Raw genomic sequence first — 4,845 nt, forward strand, 5'->3', positions numbered from 1 at the left:
CTCGATCCGCGCGGTGCTGCTGCGACTTGACTCGCCGCTGCCTAACTCGCCGCTCATGGCTGGCTGCTGCTGACTTCAGACCACTCGTGACTCGGACGCGCTATTCGACGCGGTGCGCCAACACACACACACACACACCACACACACACACACACCACACACGCGCGCGCGCGCGCTGCGCGACTGCGAGGCGATTGCATGGACCTCGTTGCAGCGGAGGTAAAACATAAATATTATATTAAGTATTAATATGAATTTATAATAAATATAATATACATTTAATATTAAATATGCTTCTTATCTCGCGAGATCCGCCAGCGAAGTTAGCCTCCACGTTGACTCCGGCAACAACGGAACACATTGATTGCATCCGTGCGCCTAATCTCTCACATTCTTGTTATTATATTTAATTATATAGACGCACAGAAAGGGACCAGTCTAGCAGAGCTATTGGCCGGCCTATACCATTATTAGGTTAAATTACTACTTCTACTTCATATACTGGGACATCCTAAGGAAAAACGTCCGGGCGATTAGCTATGCCATTGGTGTGTGTGTGACTAGCCAGGGTACAGGCCAGTAGTTGCTTATGTTTAGCCCGAATGGCATGAGGGTGGTCCAGCCAGGTTTTTTATGCGCCCTCAGTGGTTCTTTTACGTACCCTTGGTCTATAAGTTTTATATATTTACTATACTGGGGACGGGACCGCATTTTACGTGGTTCATTCGATGCCACGCGGAATTCACAGTTCCAATGTTTGAGAGCGGTTTTTACACTTCAGAAATTCACTGCCCAGCAGGGCGTCTTGAACTCAAGGCTTCAGTGAGACAGTATCAGTGCCTAACCTGGACCACCGAGGGCTCTGTTGGACGCACGAGTTATTAAAACGGAGTATTAAAAAGAATTATAACTGCGACAAGTGTTCGTGGTGGTTGAAGAAGCGATTTATATACACGTATCTATTTGGTTTGACGTATAAAAGAAACGACGGGGGCTATACGCGTGCTGTATTGCTCATACGACGTTACATAGGGATACATTTGTTGAATTACAGTGAACACACGCTGAGACAGCGAGGGAAGTGCATGCAAGCTATAGCAACGACGTGCGGGTGTTATTAGTGAGATGGGGTCGTTGTGCGTATCAGGTACTACAGAATATGGTACCGAGCTAGTTTTAGGGTGTTTAGTAGTATGTTTATATTTGTCATTGAGGTTGTTTAGGGTTGGGGTGTAAGTTTGGGTTAGGTTAGAGCGCTAAGGGTTAGGGGTACACTGCTGTAGTAAGGTCTCGTACACTTTTGGGTGATACTACTAAGTTGCCGAGCCGATTGCGCGCAATACCCAATGCTACGGAAGCGTACCTAGTGCATTGAGCATGGCAATGCGGTTGGCATTCACAGACTTCTCCGTCGGGGCGTCTGCTTCGAAGGAGGCGGGAGAGCTGTAAGGATGTCGTATCGTCGACCGGACGAGTCGCACAGCATCTGGCTACGGGACTATCTACAGGATTACATACAGGCTTCGACCAGGATACACGGCAGCCAGGCCAAGGCACGGCTGCCGCTATATTAAGGCACCGCCTGGGATCGACTCGGGTGCGTTCATTCTACTACGCCAACGAACCAGTTCACATCACTACTATCCTGTCGACTGCCGCCAAAATGTAAGAAGTGTTGATCCTTACACGGTCGGTTCTCCTGGTCGTCTGGTAGAATGAAGCACCCCGAGTCGATCCCAGGCGGTCCTTATATACGCTGGCAGCCGTGGTCTTGCCTGGCTTGCCGTGTATCCTGGGTCGAAGCCTGTATGTGAATCTTGTAGAATCCCGTAGAATGGCTTCGACTCGTAGGTGACAGTATAGACACCTTACACTACATATATGTACCTCAAGTACATATCTGTAGTACCTGATAAGACAACGACCCCTTCAGTGGTATTAGTGTGACACTGCCTACACGTAATTTAAACTGATAGCTTTGATTTTCTTTGGTTAACTTCGGATAAGGACTAAACTAAATCGTCTCGTCGTTTCGGATAAGGAGTAAACTAGTTCTTAGCGACAGTAAGAACGCGGACGTGTGGCATCCGTGTACATGTATTTTTTCGATATGGATTAGGTGCATGAGCGCATTTGCTATAAATTGGATACACACAGGGTGTGGAGAGACGGGCGATCACACAGGCACTTGGAGCGTTTTAATAAAATATTATGCTAAATAAATACGAAATCTATTTACTATACCAAAGTCTTAAAGTTTCTATATTCTCTTTCACCTATTATTGCCGACAATTTCCTGCAAATGCCGTCCAAATGCTCATCTGCAACAAACCCTGGCTGCCGCTGCACACTGACACATAAATATATAAATATAAATATATAATAAATATATATATGTGTCAGTGTGCAGCGGCAGCCATGGCGGCAGCCAGGGTTTATTGCAGATGAGCATTTGGACGACATATGCAGGAAATTGTTGGCAATAATAGGTGAAAGAAAGTATCGAAACATTAAGACTTTGGTAGTAAATAGATTTCGTATTTATTTAGCATTATATTTTATTGAAACGCTCCAAGTGCCTGTGGGCAATCACATGAGATAAATGCACATAATATGCACTACGTGCATGCGAGACATTAAGACATCCGTAAATTGAGACATACCACGTGCATGTGCCATTGAAATACAGTAGGCAGTAGATCAGCCAGTATAGTCATACATACATTTTTGGCTCGTTAAAATAGCATATTTATATTCGCAGTATGCCGCGATGACATTATAATTAGTCATACGCCAATGTCTATCAGAAAGATGCTTAGGTATATGCTATATACCTAATATCAGAGGGTAATAATGACAAATTTGTCATTATTAACCTCTGCTAATATGTATTGTCGTATATATCAAGAGTAAATAATATCCTATTATGTACTCTTGCAGTTAATCCGTCCGCCAGTATGTGAAATACTGACATAGCGCCCATGCGCACAACGTCACTATTTCACATACGCAGCTTAGAACTATGTAGAATATATATATATTGTTTTGACACACCATAGCAGTCGAATATCGCTCTATTCCTCGTCGTACCATGCTACTAAAACTCAAGCATGGAGTTATAAAACCCCATACCATGCTTTTTTCTGCATGCTCCCCCATATGTTTTACAACCCGCATCTATAGATAGATTTAGCAAGCTATCCTGCGCACATACATTACGTACGCATTCATAACAACGACGAATAAACACTAAGGCATATTACATAGAACGCAAACATTGGCGCTGCATACAATCCCATGTATGCCCAGCATCGCACATGCGCACGCACGCACGTACGTACGCACGCACGCACACACACACGCACACATGCACGCACGCACGCACGCACGCACGCATGCACGCACGCACGCACACACGCAGCCAAGCGCGCCTGTCGGCTAGTCAGCCCATTCCCCGCACGCCCGCCCACCTGCACGCTCACTCGCACGACCGCCTGCACGCACGCACAACATGTTCTGCTTGCATCTATGACAAATACGACATACGCATATACGCTCTCCTATGACGCTATTAATTTGCCATAGGAAGATTCTTTCTATGACAAATATTGGCGAGTCAACTTCGTTTCGCTTTACAGCTGAAATTCACTGCTTGCGTTCATAATAGCGCTCCTAAACAAATATTGTCATAGGAGAGCGTATATGCGCATGTCGTATTTGTCATAAATGCTAGCAGAACAGGCTGACATGCAAGCCCCTACGTACGCACACACACACGCACGCAGCTGAAAGTGACATTCCAAATCTGGGACGCGTTTGCCGCCAGGCATTCTAAACGAGTGGCGGGAGTAGGTCGATCGCAGGAGCCTGGAAGACCACAGCCACTCAGAGGGACGTCAAATAACATCATGATAGCGAATAACACCTAATTATGTTCACTAAAGTTTTAATAATGATGTAATCTCTCTCTCTCTCTCTCTCTCTCTCTCTCTCTCTCTTTCTTTCTTTCTTCTTCTTCTTCTTCTTCTTCTTCTTCTTCTTCTTCTTCTTCTTCTTCTTCCTCTCCTCTCTCTCTCCTCTCTCTCTCTTTCTCACTTCCTGCGCCTCATTCTCTTCTCTCGCACCTCCCTCCGCATCTCTCTTCCACGGTCTAACGATCTATTTCATTATCATCTATTTATCCATCTATTATATTCATTGCTTTTATTTCATCTATTCATCCATCTTTTTATCTATTTATTTATTCCATCTATTTATTGCATTTAATTCAATAATCTATTCCATCCATCCATCCTCGGCCGCCCGCCGCCGTCTAATCATCCATCCGTCCGTTCGTCCGTCCACCCATCCAGCTTGATAAACCTACCTACATTACTACCTACTTGGAAGGCACCCATCGTTCCCGACAATGCCAGATAATCGAGGAGTTTACTGCTGTTATTGGAGCATTGTACATCGTAGCAGAACACACGACACACCACACACACATGCGTTACTAGCCAGGAGCGTACAGCGACGATGCGAGCACACGTGTGACTACGCATCTAGATCATCGATCGTACGATGCTCACACACACAGCACACCTACACACACACACACACAACAACACACACACACACACACACATCACACGACACAGCACGCACGCAGCACACACAACACACACACACACACACCACACACTACACCACACACACGCCATATAAACATGACAAAACTAGACAGAGGCACTCACGGAGAGGTGCATACCTCCGCAACAGTAACATGTATTGCTCGCTCGGTGGCGGCTCTGACTGACTCGCATGCTGCTAACTCACCGCTCACTGGTGCTGCTGCTGATCTGG

The sequence above is a fragment of the Priapulus caudatus genome, unplaced genomic scaffold, assembly GCF_000485595.1.
Source record: "Priapulus caudatus unplaced genomic scaffold, Priapulus_caudatus-5.0.1 Scaffold1226, whole genome shotgun sequence".
NCBI lineage: Eukaryota > Metazoa > Priapulida > Priapulimorpha > Priapulimorphida > Priapulidae > Priapulus > Priapulus caudatus.